The sequence below is a fragment of the Scyliorhinus torazame genome, chromosome 20, assembly GCF_047496885.1.
Source record: "Scyliorhinus torazame isolate Kashiwa2021f chromosome 20, sScyTor2.1, whole genome shotgun sequence".
Lineage (NCBI taxonomy): Eukaryota > Metazoa > Chordata > Chondrichthyes > Carcharhiniformes > Scyliorhinidae > Scyliorhinus > Scyliorhinus torazame.
The window spans coordinates 128,916,859-128,938,685 of record NC_092726.1 but is presented as its reverse complement, the minus strand read 5'-3'; positions in this window follow the sequence as shown (position 1 = coordinate 128,938,685).

Below are 21,827 nucleotides of genomic sequence, written 5' to 3'. Positions count from 1 at the left end.
AGAGAGGGAGGGAATGTGAGAGAGGGAGAGAGTGTGAGACAGGGAGAGAGTGGGAGAGAGGGAGAGAGCGGGCGAGATGGAGGAAGTGTGAGTGAGGAAGTGTGAGAAAGGGACAGTGCGTGAGAAAGGGAGTGTGTGTTAGACAAAGAGAGAGTGGGAGAGAGGGAGATAGTGGGAGAGAGTGAGAGAGTGGGAGAGAGGGTGGTGAGTGAGGTAGATAATGTGTTAGAGGGAGAGAGTGTGAGAGGGGAGAGTGTGAGAGAGTGTGAGAGTGCAAGAGAGAGAGAGTACGAAAATGGGTGAGTGAGGGAGTGCGAGAGGGTGTTAGAGAGCGAGAGAGGGAGGAAGTGTGAGAGAGGGAGAGAGTGCGAGAGAGGGGGTGTGGGCGGCGGAGAGAGTGTGAGAGAGGGATTGAGTGCGAGCGAGGAAGGGAGTGTGAGAGAGGGAGAGTGTGAGGGAGGGAGGGAGAGGGAGAGTGTGAGAGAGGGAGAGTGTGAGAGATGGGGTGTGAGAGAGGGAGAGAGTGTGAGAGAGGATTTGAGTGCGAGAGAGGGAGTGAGTGTGAGAGAGGGAGAGTGTGAGGGAGGGAGGGAGAGTGAGAGTGTGAGAGAGGGAGAGTGTGAGAGATGGGGTGTGAGAGAGGTTACAATCACCTCTGGCCAGCTCCTCCCTCATGTCTTTGTAGTTACCCCTATTTAATTGTAATACTGTTACATCTGACTCCAGATTTTCCCTCTCAAACTGCAGGATAAGTTATATCATATTGTGGTCACTGCTCCCTTCGGGTTCCTTCACCTTATGTTCACTAATCAAGTCTGCTTCATTACACATCACCAAATCCAGAATTGCCTGTTCCCCAGTCGGCTCTGTCACAAGCTGCTCCAAAGAAAATCTCTTAGACTTTCCTCATATTCCATTTCTTGAGATCCACGACCAACCTGATTATCCCAGTCCACCAACATATTGAAGTCCCCATGATTATTGTAATGTTGCCTTTTTTACATGCCTTTTCTATCTCCTGATTTATTTACTGCTCGGGGTCCTGCAAATAACTCCCATCAGGGTCGTTTTATCTACACTATTTCTCAACTCTGTCCACAGAGAGTCTATGCCTTCTGATCCTATATCGCTCCTCGCTATCGATTTAACTTAATCCCATACGAACAATGGAGCCCCGCCCCCTTTGCCCATCTGCTTGTCCTTTCGATAGAACACTTGCATATTTTGACCCCAGCCCTGATCACGTCTCTGTGATTCCCACCAAATCGTACCATACAATATCAATGTGCGCAACATGCAAATTTACCTTGTTCCGTATACATAGAACATAGAACATTACAGCGCAGTGCAGGCCCTTCGGCCCTCGATGTTGCGCCGACCTGTGGAACCAATCTAAAGCCCATCTACACTATTCCCTTCTTGACCATATGTCTATCCAATGACCATTCGAATGTCCTTAGTGTTGGCGAGTCCACTATACTGCGCACATTTAGGTCCACCACCCTCAATCCTGCACTGAGCACCTCCCTTCTCACACTTGTCACCTTTTTTGCTCTGCCTGAGGGTGATGTTGTTCAGGTATTTGTGTTCTCCATTTCCCCTTCAGTTATTACACCTTCTGAGCTACCGCTCTGTTTCCCACCCCCTTTCATATTAGTTTCAATTCTCCCGGGTGACACTAACAAACCTCCCAGCGAGGATAGTGATGCCCCTCCAGTTTAGAAGCTACCCGCCCTTCTTGCCCAGGTCCCACCTATCCCTGAAATAGCTCAATGATCCAAAAATCTGAAATCCTCCCTCCTACACCACCTGTTTAGCCACGTGTTTAGCTGGACTATCCTCTTATTTCTAGCCTCACTGTCACGTTGCACAGGGAGTAATCGTGTGACTAATCCTCAGACCAACCGGAGGAAACACACGCAGACACGGGGAGAACGTGCAGACTTCGCACAGACAGTGACCCAAGCCGGGAATCGAACCTGGGACCCTGGTGCTGTGAAGCAACAGGCTTCACGCCTCTGTGCTGCTGTGCCGGCCTTCACATCAGGAATCCTGAAGAATTGGGAGAGTGTCAGTATCACGGAGAGCTATGGATCTGCTGTGTAATACTGAGAATTAAATCAGCAAGGCCATGGCAGGGTTTGATTCTCCTACAATCCGCCAGCTCCAATCTTAACCATCACATTAGACCCCGGCATTGCTCAGTCCATTAAACCTGGGAAACAGAGTCTAATTGATGAATAATGAATGGAAACAATGGTTGATCACTCTCTTATTGTGAAACAGTCAGTATTTTCCCGAGGATATATACTGGAGGATACAGAAGGGAACCAAAAGGACCAGTCTCCCCAACAACACCAGCGGGAGTTTGTAGTTATCCAGTTCCAGCGGTCAGATAGCCTCAATAATTTTAATAAATATGTGACACAATATATAATTGTTTGTGAGCCCATTACTTCCCGGATTCCATTATTTAAATGGCTGGGCCGTCTTCAGTAGACACATGCAGAGAGATCACAATGGATTCCACCACATAGCAGCGATATGTCTAGTAACTAATGGAATTAAAACCTGAAAGATAATTCCTGATATTCATAGAAATTTCCAAATGCATATTATTGTGAAAAGTATAAAGATTTCTAGGTATATTCAGTAATCATTGGACTGAAATAATCATGTTCCTGGCATGATGATTCTATAGAAAGATAATCACAGTTTAGTTAATTGTGAGCAGAAATGTGCATGTTCAATTTATTGTGTTATTATAGGAAGATCAGGAATTACTGACTCTATTTGAAAGAACAATCGTATTATGATTATTGTCTGAACAATATTCGTTTATGACTCTGATTACTGGAATACTCAATCCTTCAACAATCACTTTCAAAGTTTCAATTAAATGTTTTTCGATATTTACTGTGTTCAATGGACTGAAAACGAATGTGATGCTTTCTATCAATGTTGTGCAAACATGATGGTGTAATATATGTCATTCTGCCTTCCATCATTGGATTTCAGAGATCATAGAATTTACAGTGCAGAAGGAGGCCATTCGGCCCACCGAGTCTGCACCGGCTCTTGGAAAGAGCACCCTACCCAAGCCCACACCTCCACCCTATCCCCATAATCCAATAACCCCATCTCAGTGAAGAGCAATTTAGCGTGGCCAATCCACATTACCTGCACATCTTTGGACTGTGGGAGGCAATCCGAGCGCCCGGAGGAAACCCACGCAGACACGGGGAGAACGTGCAGACTCTGCACAGACAGTGACCCAAGCGGGAATCGAACCTGGGACCCTGGCGCTGTGACGTCATAGTGGCACCACTATGCTACCGTGCTGCCCGATTTGCTCAGTTTTCTTTGGGAGAAACAGGCAGAGAGAATTCTCACACTATTCAGTCCTGGCACAACTATGATTAATGAAATTAAATCCTGAGATATAATTGCTGGTATCATAGACATGGGAAATATTTGCCAATACATATTATTGTGGGAAGTTAAAAGATTTATTCATACCGTTAGTGATCAATGGGTTACTCAGTATCTTGCCATGATAATTCACTTGTAAAATGATCATCGGTTTAATGTCCTGTACCCGGTTCTCCGTCCCGCTAGCCCCGTTATCCGGCGCGGCGCAGCCACCGCCACAGCGGGATTCTCCGTTCCCGCAGCTGGTCAATGAGGTTACCCATTGTGCCCACCCCACGCCATCGAGAAACCCGCCGACATGGGTGCGCTGGCGGCGGAATTGGAGGATGCTGCCGAGGGAGAATCCCATAGATTGAGATTGTGAGCTGAACAAATGCATTTTTAATTCATGGTATTATTGTTGTGTGGTCAGGAATTACAGATTCTATTCCACTGAATAGCAATCTCAATTTGATTATTGTCTGAACAATAATTAGAAACCGCCTGTGATTATTGCAATGAACAACCCTTTGTCAATCACAGTGAAAGATGCAATGAAATGTTTTTCGATATTTGCTGTGTTTAATGGACTGAAAGCTAATTTGGTATTTTCTCACAATGTTGCACAAATAATAATTAGTTGTGAAATGTTTGTTGGACTTTAACATAATATGCTGTTCACTGATTTAATTCAACCTCGCAATGAATGAATGAGATAATTGTTTATTGGACCAAACAATTAATTCAAGTTCACTCTGATTATTGGGATGAACGATGTTAACAGGTGATTAATCTTCACAGAAAAAAATTAAATAATTCAAGTAAAAAGCACCAGACCAGTACGAACTTCACCAGTTTAAAGACATTTAATGTTGGGACTCTGGCAATCATTGGTTAAAATATCTGAGCCATTTTAACAGATAGTTCTTCCATATTCGCTTTGATTATTGGGTGTAATGATTAAAAGTTAGTTACTTTAACTCTTGGACTGATGTCTGCGTGGGTTTCCTCCGGGTACTCCGGTTCCCTCCCACAGTCCAAAGATGTGCGGGTTAGGTGAATTGGCCAATGATAAATTGCCCTTAATGTCCAAATTGCCCTTGGTGTTGGGTGGAGGTGTTGAGTTTGGGTATGGTGCTCTTTCCAAGAGCCGGTGCAGACTCAAAGGGTCGAATGGCCTCTTTCTGCACTGTAAATTCAATGATAATCTATGATTAATCTAGGACAAAGGTTCGGCACAACATCGTGGGCCGAAGGGCCTGTTTTGCGCTGTATTTTCTATGTCCTATGTTCTATGTTCTATGATGAATAATTTGCTCTTCACTTTTATACGGAATCCAAGCAGTAGAAAAAGTGTTGGCCCTCAGGACAATCTCAACAAAAGGACACTTGAAAAGGGAACTGTTGCAGTGACTGATGTTGTCTCCAACGCCGCAGCCCAATCACCCCTCTCTGGGGTTGGGTGATATCTGGGCTTGGGTGATCTCGACCGTTGGGTGATATCTGGCATAGGGTGATCTCTGGTGTGGGGTGATCTCTGGGGTTGGGTGATATCTGCGGTTGGGCGATATCTGTGTTTGGGTGAACTCTGGGGTTGTGTGATCTCTGGTGTTGGGTGATATCTGGTGTTGGGTGATATCTGGGGTTGGGTGATATTTGGGTTTGAGTGAACTCTGGGGTTGGGTGATCTCTGGTGTTGGGTGATATCTGGGGTTGGGGATCTCTGGGGTTTGGTGATATCTGGCATTGGGTGATATCTGGGGCTGTGATATCTGGGGTTGGGTGATCTCAGGGCTTGGGTGATCTCTGGGGTTTGTTGATCTCTGGTGTTGGGTGATCTCTGGGGTTGGGTGATCTCTGGGGTAGGGTGATCTCTGGTGTTGGGTGATCTCTGGGGTTGGCTGATATCTGGGGTTGGATGACATCTGGGGTTGGGTGATCACTGGGGTTGGGAGATATCTGGGCTTGGGTAATATCTTGGGTTGGGTGATACCTGGGTTTGGGTGATATCCGCGGTGGGGTGATCTCTGAGGTTGGGTGATATCTGGGGTTGGGTGATCTCTGGCGTTGGATGATATCTGGGGTTGGGTGACAGCTGGTTTTGGGCGATATCTGTGGTTGCGTGATCTCTGGGGTTGGTTGATATCTGGGGTTGGGTGATATCTGGGGTGCGTGACATCCGGTGCTGGGTGGTCTCTGGTGGTGGGTGATATCTGGGGATGGGTGATTTCTGGCGTTTGGTGATATATGGGGATGGGTGATCTCTGGGGTTGGGTGATCTCTGGGGTTGGGTGATATCTGGGGTTGGGTGATATCTGGGGTTGGGTTATATCTGTGGTTGGGTGATACCTGGGGTTAGGTGATATCTGGGGTTGCGTGACATCCAGTGCTGGGTGATCTCTGGTGGTGGGTGATATCTGGTGTTGGGTGATATATGGGGATGGGTGATCTCTGGGGTTGGGTGATCTCTAGGGTTGGGTGATATCGGTGGTTCGTTGATATCGGGGGTTCCGTGATATCTGGCGTTGGGTGATATCTGCGGTTGGGTGATATCTGGGGTTGGGTGATCCCTGGGGTTGGGTGATATCTGGGGTTGGGTGATATCTGGGGTTGCGTGACATCCGGTGCTGGGTGATCTCTGGTGGTGGGTGATATCTGGTGTTGGGTGATATATGGGGATGGGTGATCTCTGGGGTTGGGTGATCTCTAGGGTTGGGTGATATCGGTGGTTCGTTGATATCGGGGGTTCCGTGATATCTGGCGTTGGGTGATATCTGCGGTTGGGTGATATCTGGGGTTGGGTGATCTCTGGGGTTGGCTGATATCTGGGGTTGGATGACATCTGGTGTTGGGTGATCACTGGGGTTGGGAGATATCTGGGCTTGGATAATATCTTGGGTTGGGTGATACCTGGGTTTGGGTGATATCCGCGGTGGGGTGATCTCTGATGTTGGGTGATATCTGGGGTTGGGTGATCTCTGGCGTTGGGTGATATCTGGGGTTGGGTGACAGCTGGTTTTGGGCGATATCTGTGGTTGCGTGATCTCTGGGGCTGGGTGATATCTGGGGTTGGGTGATATCTGGGGTGCGTGACATCCGGTGCTGGGTGGTCTCTGGTGGTGGGTGATATCTGGGGATGGGTGATATCTGGCGTTTGGTGATATATGGGGATGGGTGATCTCTGGGGTTGGGTGATCTCTGTGGTTGGGTGATATCTGGGGTTGGGTGATATCTGGGGTTGGGTTATATCTGTGGTTGGGTGATACCTGGGGTTAGGTGATATCTGGGGTTGCGTGACATCCGGTGCTGGGTGAACTCTGGTGGTGGGTGATATCTGGTGTTGGGTGATATATGGGGATGGGTGATCTCTGGGGATGGGTGATCTCTAGGGTTGGTTGATATCGGTGGTTCGTTGATATCGGGGGTTCCGTGATATCTGGCGTTGGGTGATATCTGCGGTTGGGTGATATCTGAGGTTGGGTGATCTCTGGGGTTGGGTGATATCTGGGGTTGGGTGATATCTGGGGTTGCGTGACATCCGGTGCTGGGTGATCTCTGGTGGTGGGTGATATCTGGGGATGGTTGATATCTGGTGTTGGGTGATATATGGGGATGGGTGATATATGGGGATGGGTGATCTCTGGGGTTGGGTGATACCTGGGGTTGGGTGATATCTGGGGTTGGGTGATATCTGAGGTTGGGTGATACCTGGGGTTGGATGATATCTGGGGTTGGGTTATACCTAGGGTTGTGTGATATCGGGGGTTCGGTGATATCGGGGGTTCTGTGATATCTGGAGTTGGGTGATATCTGCGGTTGGGTGATATCTGGGGTTGGGTGATATCTGGGATTGGGTGATCTCTGGGGTTGGGTGATATCTGGGGTTGGGTGATATCTGGGGTTGGGGGATATCTGGGGTAGCGTGACATCCGGTGCTGGGTGGTCTCTGGTGTTGGGTGATATCTGGGGTTGGGTGATATCTGGGGTTGGGTGATATCTGGGGTTGGGTGATATCTGGGTTTGGGTGATACCTGGGGTTAGGTGATATCTGGGGTTGGGTTATATCTAGGGTTGGGTGATATCGGGGGTTCGGTGATATCGGTGGTTCCGTGATATCTGGTTGGGTGATATCTGCGGTTGGGTGATATTTGTGGTTGGGTGATATCTGCGGTTGGGTGATATTTGTGGTTGGGTGATATCTGGGGTTGGGTGATCTCTGGGGTTGGTTGATATCTGGGGTTTGGTGATATCTGGGGTTGCGTGACATCCGGTGCTGGGTGATCTCTGGTGGTAGGTGTATCTGGGGATGGGTGATACCTGGTGTTGGGTGATATATGGGGATGGGTGATCTCTGAGGTTGGGTGAGCTCTGAGGTTGGGTGATATCTGGGGTTGGGTGATATCTGGGGTTGGGTGATATCTGGGGTTGGGTGATATCTAGTGTTGGGTGATATCGTGGGTTCGGTGATATCGGGGGTTCCGTGATATCTGGAGTTGGGTGATATCTGGGGTTGGGTGATCTATGAGGTTGGGTGATATCTGGGGTTGGGTGATATCTGGGGCTGCGTGACAGTGTGAGAGAAAGTGTCTAAATGAGGAATGATCGAGGAAGGGAGGGAGGCATGGAGGGAGAGAGGCAGAGGGAGGGGTTAGGTGTGAGAGAGAGACAGAATGTGAGTGAGTGATAAGTGAGAGACAAGGGAAAATATGTTAGAGAGAGTGTGAGAGTTGGAGTGAGTATCAATGAAGAAGAAAGTATGAGAGAGGGAGGAATTGGAGAGAGGGAGTGTGAGAGATGGAGGGAGTTTGAGACAGGGAGAGAGTGTGAGACAGTAAGGGAGTGTGATAGATGGAGGGAGTTTGAGTGAGGGAGAGAGTGTGAGAGAGTGTGAGAGAGGGAGGGAGTGTGAGAGATGGAGGGGGTTTGAGACAGAGAGTGTGTGTGAGAGAGGGAGAGAGTGTGAGAGAGGGAGAGAGAGGGAGAAAGTGTGAGAGATGGAGGGAGTGTGAGTGAGGGAGTCTGAGAAAGGGACAGTGCGTGAGAAAGGGAGAGAGTGTGAGAGAGGGAGAGTGTGTGAGAGATGGAGTGAGTGTGAGTGAGGGAGTGTGAGAAAGGGACAGTGCGTGAGAAAGGGAGAGAGCGTGAGAGAGTGAGACGCTGTGAGAGAGGGAGGGAGTGTGAGAGAGGGAGAGAGTGTGAGAGAGGGAGAGAGAATGAGAGGGGGACAGAGTTTGGGAGAGTGAGTGGGAGAAAGGGACAGTGCGTGAGAAAGGAAGTGTGTGTTAGACAAAGAGAGCGTGTGAAAGAGGGAGAGAGTGGGATGGATGGAGAGAGCTGGAGAGATGGAGGGAGTGTGAGTGAGGAAGTGTGAGAAAGGGACAGTACGTGAGAAAGGGAGTGTGTGTTAGACAAAGAGAGCGTGCGAGAGAGTGAGAGAGTGTGAGAGAGTGAGACACTGTGAGAGAGGGAGGGAGTGTGAGAGAGGGAGAGTGTGAGACAGGGAGAGAGTGGGAGAGAGGGAGAGAGCGGGAGAGATGGAGGGAGTGTGAGTGAGGAAGTGTGAGAAAGGGACAGTGCGTGAGAAAGGGAGTGTGTGTTAGACAAAGAGAGAGTGGGAGAGAGGGAGATAGTGGGAGAGAGTGAGAGAGTGGGAGAGAGGGTGGTGAGTGAGGTAGAGAATGTGTTAGATGGAGAGAGTGTGAGAGGGGAGAGTGTGAGAGAGGGTGATAGTGTGAGAGAGGGTTAGAGTAGGAGAGAGGGAGAGAGTGTGAGACAGGGAGAGTGTGAGAGAGTGTGAGAGTGCAAGAGATGGAGGGGATGTGAGAGAGGGAGAGACTGCAAGAGAGAGAGAGTACGAAAATGGGTGAGTGAGGGAGTGCGAGAGGGTGTTAGAGGGCGAGAGAGGGAGGAAGTGTGAGCGAGGGGGAGAGTGCGAGAGAGGGGGTGTGAGCGGGGGAGAGAGTGTGAGAGAGGGATTGAGTGCGAGCGAGGAAGGGAGTGTGAGAGAGGGAGAGTGTGAGGGAGGGAGAGGGAGAGTGTGAGAGAGGGAGAGTGTGAGAGATGGGGTGTGAGAGAGGGAGAGAGTGTGAGAGAGGATTTGAGTGCGAGAGAGGGAGTGAGTGTGAGAGAGGGAGTGAGTGTGAGGGAGGGAGGGAGAGTGAGAGTGTGAGAGAGGGAGAGTGTGAGAGATGGGGTGTGAGAGAGGTTTAGATTGCGAGAGAGGAAGGGAGTGTGAGAGAGATAGTGAGAGAGAGTGAGAAAGTGTGGGAGAGGGAGAGAGAGGGAGAGAGTGTGATAGATTGTATGGGTTGGAAGGAATTTGAGAGAGGGATAGTGTGAGAGAGTGTGAGAGAGTGTGAAGAGGGAGAGAGTGTGGGAGGGGGAGAGAACGCAAGGGAGCGATAGAGTGTGAGGGAGTGTACTTGGAGATATGGGGAACTGGGTGTCATGTGGAAAACACAATCCCGATTAATACATTTGCTGAGTCAACAAACTTGTTCCTAAATTATAAACTCAGATGCTGGATAAAGTAAATCCCCTTCATGCAGTATTCCACCATTTAAGTTGTGAATAACTGACAGAGTGTGACAGGTCAGTTCTTGTGCAGAGCTGGAATAGAACTTGTCTTTCCCCAGTGAGAGGCCAGAAAGCGAACACGTGGCACAGCCGCTTTTCAAAATAATTGTAAAGCAACCTGAAAAAAGATAGACCTCCCTCTAATTATTAAATGTGCGTCTGCTTTTATTGGGAGCAACACAGATGTTTTCAATATTAACAGCACAGGCAGCGCCCAGGGTGAGGCAGATTGGAACTTACAATGACGTTGATGCTGTGACGTAAGCAGTGAGCTAAAGCGGACGCTGAGTTCACACATGGACACAGTGAATAGAAAGGATTACAGTGAGAATACTCGCGGTGATGGGGAACTTGGAGGGAACATGGAGGTGTTGGTCCCATCATCTTACAGCCAGACCACATCCAAAGCCTTAAAAGTGCGTGAAGTCCCGAAGGAGGACATTCATTCCTGGGGCTGGTTTAGCACACTGGGATAAATCGCTGGCTTTGAAAGCAGTCCAAGGCAGGCCAGCAGGACAGTTCAATTCCCGTACCAGCCTCCCCGAACAGGCGCCGCAATGTGGCGACTAGGGGCTTTTCACAGTAACTTCATTTGATGCCTACTTGTGACAATAAGCGATTGTCAACCATTGCATTTCATTCCGTTTGACCTCAGCGGCTCTATAGATGAGCAGATGATTAAATCCGACTGGACCGCCCTATCACAGTGACAGAGACACTATCACTGTCTGTGTCACTGTCTCTGTCTGTCTCTGTCACTGTCTGTGCCTGTGTCTCTGTCACTGTCTCTGTCTGTGTCTGTGCCTCTGTGACTGTCTCTGTCAATGTCACTGTCTCTGTCTGTGCCTGTGTCTCGGTCTGTGCCTCTGTGACTGTCTCTGTCAATGTCTCTGTCTGTGTCTCTGTCTGTGTCTGTGTCACTGTCTCTGTCTGTGTCAATGTCTCTGTCTCTGTCTGTGTCACTGTCACTGTCTCTGTCTGTGTCTGTGTCTCTGTCACTGTCTCTGTCTCTGTCACTGTCTCTGTCTGTGCCTGTGTCTCTGTCTCTGTCTCGGTCTGTGTCTGTGCCTCTGTGACTGTCTCTGTCACTGTCTCTGTCTGTGCCTGTGTCTCTGTCACTGTCTCTGTGTCTGTGCCTCTGTGACTGTCTCTGTCAATGTCACTGTCTCTGTCACTGTCTCTGTCACTGTCTCTGTCTGTGCCTGTGTCTCTGTCACTGTCTCTGTCTCGGTCTGTGTCTGTGCCTCTGTGACTGTCTCTGTCAATGTCACTGTCTCTGTCACTGTCTCTGTCACTGTCTCTGTCTGTGCCTGTGTCTCTGTCATTGTCTCTGTCTCGGTCTGTGTCTGTGCATCTGTGACTGTCTCTGTCAATGTCACTGTCTCTGTCACTGTCTCTGTCTCTGTCTGTGTCTCTGTCTGTGTCTGTGTCTCTGTCACTGTCTCTGTCACTGTCTCTGCCACTGTCTCTGTCTGTGTCTGTGTCTCTGTCTGTGTCTCTGTCTGTGTCTCTGTCATGGTCTCTGTCTCTGTCTGTGTCTCTGTCTGTGTCTGTGTCTCTGTCTGTGTCTCTGTCACTGTCTCTGTCACTGTCTCTGTCTGTGTCTGTGTCTCTGTCTGTGTCTCTGTCTGTGTCTCTGTCACTGTCTCTGTCACTGTCTCTGTCAGTGTCTCTGTCTGTGTCTCTGTCAATGTCACTGTCTCTGTCACTGTTTCTGTCTCTGTCTGTGTCTCTCTCTGTGCCTCTGTCTCTGTCTGTGTCTCTGTCACTGTCTCTTTCTGTGTCTCTGTCTGTGTCTCTGTCTGTGTCTCTGTCTCTGTCTGTGTCTCTGTCACTGTCTCTGTCACTGTCTCTGTCTGTGTCTCTGTCTGTGTCTCTGTCTCTGTCTGTGTCTCTGTCACTGTCACTGTCTCTGTCTGTGTCTCTGTCTGTGTCTCTGTCTGTGTCTGTGTCTCTGTCAATGTCACTGTCTCTGTCACTGTCTCTGTCTGTGTTTCTGTCTGTGTCTCTGTCTGTGTCTCCGTCTGTGTCTCTGTCACTGTCTCTGTCACTGTCTCTGTCTGTGTCTCTGTCTGTGTCTCTGTCAATGTCACTGTCTCTGTCACTGTCTCTGTCTCTGTCTGTGTCTCTGTCTGTGTCTCTGTCTCTGTCTGTGTCTCTGTCTCTGTCTGTGTCTCTGTCTCTGTCTGTGCCTGTGTCTCTGTCACTGTCTCTGTCTCGGTCTGTGCCTCTGTGACTGTCTCTGTCAATGTCACTGTCTCTGTCTCTGTCTCTGTCTGTGTCTCTGTCTGTGTCTCTGTCTCTGTCTCTGTCGCTGTCTCTGTCTGTGTCTCTCTCTGTGTCTCTGTCAATGTCACTGTCTCTGTCTCTGTCTGTGTCTCTGTCTGTGTCTCTGTCTGTGTCTCTGTCTCTGTCTCTGTCACTGTCTCTGTCTGTGTCTCTGTCTGTGTCTCTGTCTCTGTCTGTGTCTCTGTCTGTGTCTCTGTCACTGTCACTGTCTCTGTCTGTGTCTCTGTCTGTGTCTCTGTCTGTGTCTGTGTCTCTGTCAATGTCACTGTCTCTGTCACTGTCTCTGTCTGTGTTTCTGTCTGTGTCTCTGTCTGTGTCTCCATCTGTGTCTCTGTCACTGTCTCTGTCACTGTCTCTGTCTGTGTCTCTGTCTGTGTCTCTGTCAATGTCACTGTCTCTGTCACTGTCTCTGTCTCTGTCTGTGTCTCTGTCTGTGTCTCTGTCTCTGTCTGTATCTCTGTCTCTGTCTGTGTCACTGTCTCTGTCTGTGCCTGTGTCTCTGTCACTGTCTCTGTCTCGGTCTGTGCCTCTGTGACTGTCTCTGTCAATGTCACTGTCTCTGTCTCTGTCTGTGTCTCTGTCTGTGTCTCTGTCTGTGTCTCTGTCTCTGTCTCTGTCACTGTCTCTGTCTGTGTCTCTCTCTGTGTCTCTGTCAATGTCACTGTCTCTGTCACTGTCTCTGTCTCTGTCTGTGTCTCTGTATGTGTCTCTGTCATTGTCTCTATCACTGTCTCTGTCTGTGTCTCTGTCTGTGTCACTGTCTCTGCCTGTGTCTCTGTCTGTGTATCTGTCACTGTCTCTGTCACTGTCTCTGTCTGTGTCTCTGTCAATGTCACTGTCTCTGTCACTGTATGTGTCTCTGTCTGTGTCTCTGTCTGTGTCTCTGTCACTGTCTCTGTCTCTGTCTCTGTCTGTGTCTCTGTCTCTGTCTCTGTCTGTGTCGCTGTCACTGTCTCTGTCACTGTCTCTGTCACTGTCTCTGTCTGTGTCTCTGTCTGTGTCTCTGTCTGTGTCTCTGTCACTGTCTCTGTCACTGTCTCTGTCTGTGCCTGTGTCTCTGTCACTGTCTCTGTCTCGGTCTGTGTCTGTGCCTTTGTGACTGGATCTGTCAATGTCACTGTCTCTGTCTCTGTCTGTGTCTCTGTCTCTGTCTGTGTCTCTGTCTGTGTCTCTGTCACTGTCTCTGTCACTGTCTCTGTCTGTGTCTCTTTCTGTGTCTCTGTCAATGTCACTGTCTCTGTCTCTGTCTGTGTCTCTGTCTGTTTCTCTGTCTCTGTCTGTGTCTCTGTCACTGTCTCTGTCACTGTCTCTGCCACTGTCTCTGTCTGTGTCTGTGTCTCTGTCTGTGTCTCTGTCTGTGTCTCTGTCATGGTCTCTGTCTCTGTCTGTGTCTCTGTCTGTGTCTGTGTCTCTGTCTGTGTCTCTGTCACTGTCTCTGTCACTGTCTCTGTCTGTGTCTGTGTCTCTGTCTGTGTCTCTGTCTGTGTCTCTGTCACTGTCTCTGTCACTGTCTCTGTCAGTGTCTCTGTCTGTGTCTCTGTCAATGTCACTGTCTCTGTCACTGTTTCTGTCTCTGTCTGTGTCTCTCTCTGTGTCTCTGTCTCTGTCTGTGTCTCTGTCACTGTCTCTTTCTGTGTCTCTGTCTGTGTCTCTGTCTGTGTCTCTGTCTCTGTCTGTGTCTCTGTCACTGTCTCTGTCACTGTCTCTGTCTGTGTCTCTGTCTGTGTCTCTGTCTCTGTCTGTGTCTCTGTCACTGTCACTGTCTCTGTCTGTGTCTCTGTCTGTGTCTCTGTCTGTGTCTGTGTCTCTGTCAATGTCACTGTCTCTGTCACTGTCTCTGTCTGTGTTTCTGTCTGTGTCTCTGTCTGTGTCTCCGTCTGTGTCTCTGTCACTGTCTCTGTCACTGTCTCTGTCTGTGTCTCTGTCTGTGTCTCTGTCAATGTCACTGTCTCTGTCACTGTCTCTGTCTCTGTCTGTGTCTCTGTCTGTGTCTCTGTCTCTGTCTGTGTCTCTGTCTCTGTCTGTGTCTCTGTCTCTGTCTGTGCCTGTGTCTCTGTCACTGTCTCTGTCTCGGTCTGTGCCTCTGTGACTGTCTCTGTCAATGTCACTGTCTCTGTCACTGTCTCTGTCTGTGTCTCTTTCTGTGTCTCTGTCAATGTCACTGTCTCTGTCTCTGTCTGTGTCTCTGTCTGTTTCTCTGTCTCTGTCTGTGTCTCTGTCACTGTCTGTGTCTGTGTCTCTGTCAATGTCACTGTCTCTGTCACTGTTTCTGTCTCTGTCTGTGTCTCTCTCTGTGTCTCTGTCTCTGTCTGTGTCTCTGTCACTGTCTCTTTCTGTGTCTCTGTCTGTGTCTCTGTCTGTGTCTCTGTCTCTGTCTGTGTCTCTGTCACTGTCTCTGTCACTGTCTCTGTCTGTGTCTCTGTCTGTGTCTCTGTCTCTGTCTGTGTCTCTGTCACTGTCACTGTCTCTGTCTGTGTCTCTGTCTGTGTCTCTGTCTGTGTCTGTGTCTCTGTCAATGTCACTGTCTCTGTCACTGTCTCTGTCTGTGTTTCTGTCTGTGTCTCTGTCTGTGTCTCCGTCTGTGTCTCTGTCACTGTCTCTGTCACTGTCTCTGTCTGTGTCTCTGTCTGTGTCTCTGTCAATGTCACTGTCTCTGTCACTGTCTCTGTCTCTGTCTGTGTCTCTGTCTGTGTCTCTGTCTCTGTCTCTGTCTGTGTCTCTCTCTGTGTCTCTGTCTCTGTCTGTGTCTCTGTCACTGTCTCTTTCTGTGTCTCTGTCTGTGTCTCTGTCTGTGTCTCTGTCTCTGTCTGTGTCTCTGTCACTGTCTCTGTCACTGTCTCTGTCTGTGTCTCTGTCTGTGTCTCTGTCTCTGTCTGTGTCTCTGTCACTGTCACTGTCTCTGTCTGTGTCTCTGTCTGTGTCTCTGTCTGTGTCTGTGTCTCTGTCAATGTCACTGTCTCTGTCACTGTCTCTGTCTGTGTTTCTGTCTGTGTCTCTGTCTGTGTCTCCGTCTGTGTCTCTGTCACTGTCTCTGTCACTGTCTCTGTCTGTGTCTCTGTCTGTGTCTCTGTCAATGTCACTGTCTCTGTCACTGTCTCTGTCTCTGTCTGTGTCTCTGTCTGTGTCTCTGTCTCTGTCTGTGTCTCTGTCTCTGTCTGTGTCTCTGTCTCTGTCTGTGCCTGTGTCTCTGTCACTGTCTCTGTCTCGGTCTGTGCCTCTGTGACTGTCTCTGTCAATGTCACTGTCTCTGTCTCTGTCTCTGTCTGTGTCTCTGTCTGTGTCTCTGTCTCTGTCTCTGTCGCTGTCTCTGTCTGTGTCTCTCTCTGTGTCTCTGTCAATGTCACTGTCTCTGTCTCTGTCTGTGTCTCTGTCTGTGTCTCTGTCTGTGTCTCTGTCTCTGTCTCTGTCACTGTCTCTGTCTGTGTCTCTGTCTGTGTCTCTGTCTCTGTCTGTGTCTCTGTCTGTGTCTCTGTCACTGTCACTGTCTCTGTCTGTGTCTCTGTCTGTGTCTCTGTCTGTGTCTGTGTCTCTGTCAATGTCACTGTCTCTGTCACTGTCTCTGTCTGTGTTTCTGTCTGTGTCTCTGTCTGTGTCTCCATCTGTGTCTCTGTCACTGTCTCTGTCACTGTCTCTGTCTGTGTCTCTGTCTGTGTCTCTGTCAATGTCACTGTCTCTGTCACTGTCTCTGTCTCTGTCTGTGTCTCTGTCTGTGTCTCTGTCTCTGTCAGTGTCTCTGTCTCTGTCTGTGTCACTGTCTCTGTCTGTGCCTGTGTCTCTGTCACTGTCTCTGTCTCGGTCTGTGCCTCTGTGACTGTCTCTGTCAATGTCTCTGTCTGTGTCTCTGTCTGTGTCTCTGTCTGTGTCTCTGTCTCTGTCTCTGTCACTGTCTCTGTCTGTGTCTCTCTCTGTGTCTCTGTCAATGTCACTGTCTCTGTCACTGTCTCTGTCTCTGTCTGTGTCTCTGTCTGTGTCTCTGTCATTGTCTCTGTCACTGTCTCTGTCTGTGTCTCTGTCTGTGTCACTGTCTCTGTCTGTGTCTCTGTCTGTGTCTCTGTCACTGTCTCTGTCGCTGTCTCTGTCTGTGTCTCTGTCAATGTCACTGTCTCTGTCACTGTATGTGTCTCTGTCTGTGTCTCTGTCTGTGTCTCTGTCACTGTCTTTGTCTCTGTCTCTGTCTCTGTCTCTGTCTCTGTCTTTGTCGCTGTCACTGTCTCTGTCACTGTCTCTGTCACTGTCTCTGTCTGTGTCTCTGTCTGTGTCTCTGTCTGTGTCTCTGTCACTGTCTCTGTCACTGTCTCTGTCTGTGCCAGTGTCTCTGTCACTGTCTCTGTCTCGGTCTGTGTCTGTGCCTTTGTGACTGGATCTGTCAATGTCACTGTCTCTGTCTCTGTCTGTGTCTCTGTCTCTGTCTGTGTCTCTGTCTGTGTCTCTGTCTCTGTCACTGTCTCTGTCACTGTCTCTGTCTGTGTCTCTTTCTGTGTCTCTGTCAATGTCACTGTCTCTGTCTCTGTCTGTGTCTCTGTCTGTGTCTCTGTCTCTGTCTGTGTCTCTGTCACTGTCTCTGTCACTGTCTCTGTCTGTGTCTCTGTCTGTGTCTCCGTCTCTGTCTGTGTCTCTGTCTGTGTCTCTGTCTGTGTCTCTGTCAATGTCACTGTCTCTGTCACTGTCTCCGTCTCTGTCTGTGTCTGTCTGTGTCTCTGTCACTGTCTCTGTCACTGCCTCTGTCTGTGTCTCTGTCTGTGTCTCTGTCATTGTCACTGTCTCTGTCACTATCTCTGTCTCTGTCTGTGTCTCTGTCTCTGTCTCTGTCTCTGTCTGTGTCTCTGTCTCTGTCTGTGTCTCTGTCTGTGTCTCTGTCTGTGTCTCTGTCTGTGTCTGTGCCTGTGTCTCTGTCACTGTCTCTGTCTCGGTCTGTGTCTGTGCCTCTGTGACTGTCCCTGTCAATGTCACTGTCTATGTCTCTGTCTGTGTCTCTGTCTGTGTCTCTGTCTCTGTCTCTGTCTCTGTCTGTGTCTCTGTCTCTGTCTGTGTCTCTGTCTGTGTCTCTGTCACTGTCTCTGTCACTGTCTCTGTCTGTGTCTCTCTGTGTCTCTGTCAATGTCACTGTCTGTGTCTCTGTCTGTGTCTCTGTCACTGTCTCTGTCACTTTCTCTGTCACTGTCTCTGTCTGTGCCTGTGTCTCTGTCACTGTCTCGGTCTGTGTCTGTGCCTCTGTGACTGTCTCTGTCAATGTCACTGTCTCTGTCACTGTCTCTGTCTGTGTCTGTGTCTCTGTCTGTGTCTGTGTCTCTGTCACTGTCCCTACCACTGTCTCTGTCTGTGTCTGTGTCTCTGTCTGTGTCTCTGTCACTGTCTCTGTCACTGTCTCTGTCTGTGTCTGTGTCTCTGTCTGTGTCTCTGTCTGTGTCTCTGTCACTGTCTCTGTCACTGTCTCTGTCAGTGTCTCTATCTGTGTCTCTGTCAATGTCACTGTCTCTGTCACTGTCTCTGTCTCTGTCTGTGTCTCTCTCTGAGTCTCTGTCTCTGTCTGTGTCTCTGTCACTGTCTCTTTCTGTGTCTCTGTCTGTGTCTCTGTCTGTGTCTCTGTCTCTGTCTGTGCCTCTGCCTGTGTCTGTGTCTCTGTCTGTGTCTCTGTCACTGTCTTTGTCACTGTCTCTGTCTCTGTCTCTGTCTGTGTCTTTGTCTCTGTCTGTGTCTCCGTCTGTGTCTCTGTCACTGTCTCTGTCACTTTATCTGTCTGTGTCTCTGTCTGTGTCTCTGTCAATGTCTCTGTCACTGTCTCTGTCTGTGTCTCTGTCTGTGTCTCTGTCTCTGTCTGTGTCTCTGTCTGTGTCTCTGTCACTGTCACTGTCTCTGTCACTGTCTCTGTCTGTGTCTCTGTCTGTGTCTGTGTCTCTGTCAATGTCACTGTCTCTGTCACTGTCTCTGTCTCTGTCTGTGTATCTGTCTGTGTCTCTGTCTGTGTCTCCGTCTGTGTCTCTGTCACTGTATCTGTCACTGTCTCTGTCTGTGTCTCTGTCAATGTCACTGTCTCTGTCACTGTCTCTGTCTCAGTCTGTGTCTCTGTCTGTGTCTCTGTCTCTGTCTGTTTCTCTGTCTCTGTCTGTGCCTGTGTCTCTGTCACTGTCTCTGTCTCGGTCTGTGCCTCTGTGACTGTCTCTGTCAATGTCACTATCTCTGTCTGTGTCTCTGTCTGTGTCTCTGTCTGTGTCTCGGTCTCTGTCACTGTCTCTGTCTGTGTCTCTCTCTGTGTCTCTGTCAATGTCACTGTCTCTGTCACTGTCTCTGTCTCCGTCTGTGTCTCTGTCACTGTCTCTGTCACTGTCTCTGTCTGTGTCTCTGTCAATGTCACTGTCTCTGTCACTGTCTCTGTCTCAGTCTGTGTCTCTGTCTGTGTCTCTGTCTCTGTCTGTGTCTCTGTCTCTGTCTGTGCTTGTGTCTCTGTCACTGTCTCTGTCTCGGTCTGTGCCTCTGTGACTGTCTCTGTCAATGTCACTATCTCTGTCTGTGTCTCTGTCTGTGTCTCTGTCTGTGTCTCTGTCTCTGTCACTGTCTCTGTCTGTGTCTCTCTCTGTGTCTCTGTCAATGTCACTGTCTCTGTCACTGTCTCTGTCTGTGTCTCTGTCTGTGTCGCTGCCTCTGTCTGTGTCTCTGTCTGTGTCTCTGTCACTGTCTCTGTCACTGACTCTGTCTGTGTCTCTGTCAATGTCACTGTCTCTGTCACTGTCTCTGTCTCTGTCTGTGTCTCTGTCTGTGTCTCTGTCTGTGTCTCTGTCACTGTCTCTGTCTGTGTCTCTGTCTGTGTCTCTGTCAATGTCACTGTCTCTGTCACTGTCTCTGTCTCTGTCTGTGTCTCTGTCTGTGTCTGTGCCTGTGTCTCTGTCACTGTCTCCGTCTGTGTCTGTGTCTCTGTCACTGTCTCTGTCAATGTCACTGTCTCTGTCACTGTATCTGTCTCTGTCTGTGTCTCTGTCTGTGTCTCTGTCTGTGTCTGTGTCTCTGTCTGTGTCTGTGTCTGTGTCTCTGTCACTGTCACTGTCTCTGTCTGTGTCTCTGTCTGTGTCTCTGTCTGTGTCTCTGTCAATGTCACTGTCTCTGTCACTGTCTCTGTCTGTGTTTCTGTCTGTGTCTCTGTCTGTGTCTCCATCTGTGTCTCTGTCACTGTCTCTGTCACTGTCTCTGTCTGTGTCTCTGTCTGTGTCTCTGTCAATGTCACTGTCTCTGTCACTGTCTCTGTCTCTGTCTGTGTCTCTGTCTCTGTCTGTGTCTCTGTCTCTGTCTGTGTCTCTGTCTCTGTCTCTGTCTGTGCCTGTGTCTCTGTCACTGTCTCTGTCTCGGTCTGTGCCTCTGTGACTGTCTCTGTCAATGTCACTGTCTCTGTCTCTGTCTGTGTCTCTGTCTGTGCCTCTGTCTGTGTCTCTGTCTCTGTCACTGTCTCTGTCTGTGTCTCTCTCTGTGTCTCTGTCAATGTCACTGTCTCTGTCACTGTCTCTGTCTCTGTCTGTGTCTCTGTCTGTGTCTCTGTCATTGTCTCTGTCACTGTCTCTGTCTGTGTCTCTGTCTGTGTCACTGTCTCTGTCTGTGTCTCTGTCTGTGTCTCTGTCACTGTCTCTGTCACTGTCTCTGTCTGTGTCTCTGTCAATGTCACTGTCTCTGTCACTGTCTGTGTCTCTGTCTGTGTCTCTGTCTCTGTCTGTGTCTCTGTCACTGTCTCTGTCTCTGTCTCTGTCTCTGTCTCTGTCTCTGTCTGTGTCTCTGTCTCTGTCTCTGTCTGTGTCGCTGTCACTGTCTCTGTCACTGTCTCTGTCACTGTCTCTGTCTGTGTCTCTGTCTGTGTCTCTGTCTGTGTCTCTGTCACTGTCTCTGTCACTGTCTCTGTCTGTGCCTGTGTCTCTGTCACTGTCTCTGTCTCGGTCTGTGCCTGTGCCTTTGTGACTGGATCTGTCAATGTCACTGTCTCTGTCTCTGTCTGTGTCTCTGTCTCTGTCTGTGTCTCTGTCTGTGTCTCTGTCACTGTCTCTGTCACTGTCTCTGTCTGTGTCTCTTTCTGTGTCTCTGTCAATGTCACTGTCTCTGTCTCTGTCTGTGTCTCTGTCTGTGTCTCTGTCTCTGTCTGTGTCTCTGTCACTGTCTCTGTCACTGTCTCTGTCTGTGTCTCTGTCTGTGTCTCCGTCTCTGTCTGTGTCTCTGTCTGTGTCTCTGTCTGTGTCTCTGTCAATGTCACTGTCTCTGTCACTGTCTCCGTCTCTGTCTGTGTCTCTGTCTGTGTCTCTGTCACTGTCTCTGTCACTGTCTCTGTCTGTGTCTCTGTCTGTGTCTCTGTCATTGTCACTGTCTCTGTCACTATCTCTGTCTCTGTCTGTGTCTCTGTCTCTGTCTCTGTCTGTGTCTCTGTCTCTGTCTGTGTCTCTGTCTGTGTCTCTGTCTGTGTCTCTGTCTGTGTCTGTGCCTGTGTCTCTGTCACTGTCTCTGTCTCGGTCTGTGTCTGTGCCTCTGTGACTGTCCCTGTCAATGTCACTGTCTATGTCTCTGTCTGTGTCTCTGTCTGTGTCTCTGTCTCTGTCTCTGTCTGTGTCTCTGTCTCTGTCTGTGTCTCTGTCTGTGTCTCTGTCACTGTCTCTGTCACAGTCTCTGTCTGTGTCTCTCTGTATCTCTGTCAATGTCACTGTCTGTGTCTCTGTCTGTGTCTCTGTCACTGTCTCTGTCACTCTCTCTGTCACTGTCTCTGTCTGTGCCTGTGTCTCTGTCACTGTCTCGGTCTGTGTCTGTGCCTCTGTGACTGTCTCTGTCAATGTCACTGTCTCTGTCACTGTCTCTGTCACTGTCTCTGTCTGTGCCTGTGTCTCTGTCACTGTCTCTGTCTCGGTCTGTGTCTGTGCATCTGTGACTGTCTCTGTCAATGTCACTGTCTCTGTCACTGTCTGTGTCTGTGTCTGTGTCTGTGTCTGTGTCTCTGTCACTGTCCCTGCCACTGTCTCTGTCTGTGTCTGTGTCTCTGTCTGTGTCTCTGTCTGTGTCTCTGTCACGGTCTCTGTCTCTGTCTGTGTCTCTGTCTGTGTCTGTGTCTCTGTCTGTGTCTCTGTCACTGTCTCTTTCACTGTCTCTGTCTGTGTCTGTGTCTCTGTCTGTGTCACTGTCTGTGTCTCTGTCACTGTCTCTGTCACTGTCTCTGTCAGTGTCTCTATCTGTGTCTCTGTCAATGTCACTGTCTCTGTCACTGTCTCTGTCTCTGTCTGTGTCTCTCTCTGAGTCTCTGTCTCTGTCTGTGTATCTGTCACTGTCTCTTTCTGTGTCTCTGTCTGTGTCTCTGTCTGTGTCTCTGTCTCTGTCTGTGCCTCTGTCTGTGTCTGTGTCTCTGTCTGTGTCTCTGTCACTGTCTCTGTCACTGTCTCTGTCTCTGTCTCTGTCTGTGTCTTTGTCTCTGTCTGTGTCTCCGTCTGTGTCTCTGTCACTGTCTCTGTCACTGTATCTGTCTGTGTCTCTGTCTGTGTCTCTGTCAATGTCTCTGTCACTGTCTCTGTCTGTGTCTCTGTCTGTGTCTCTGTCTCTGT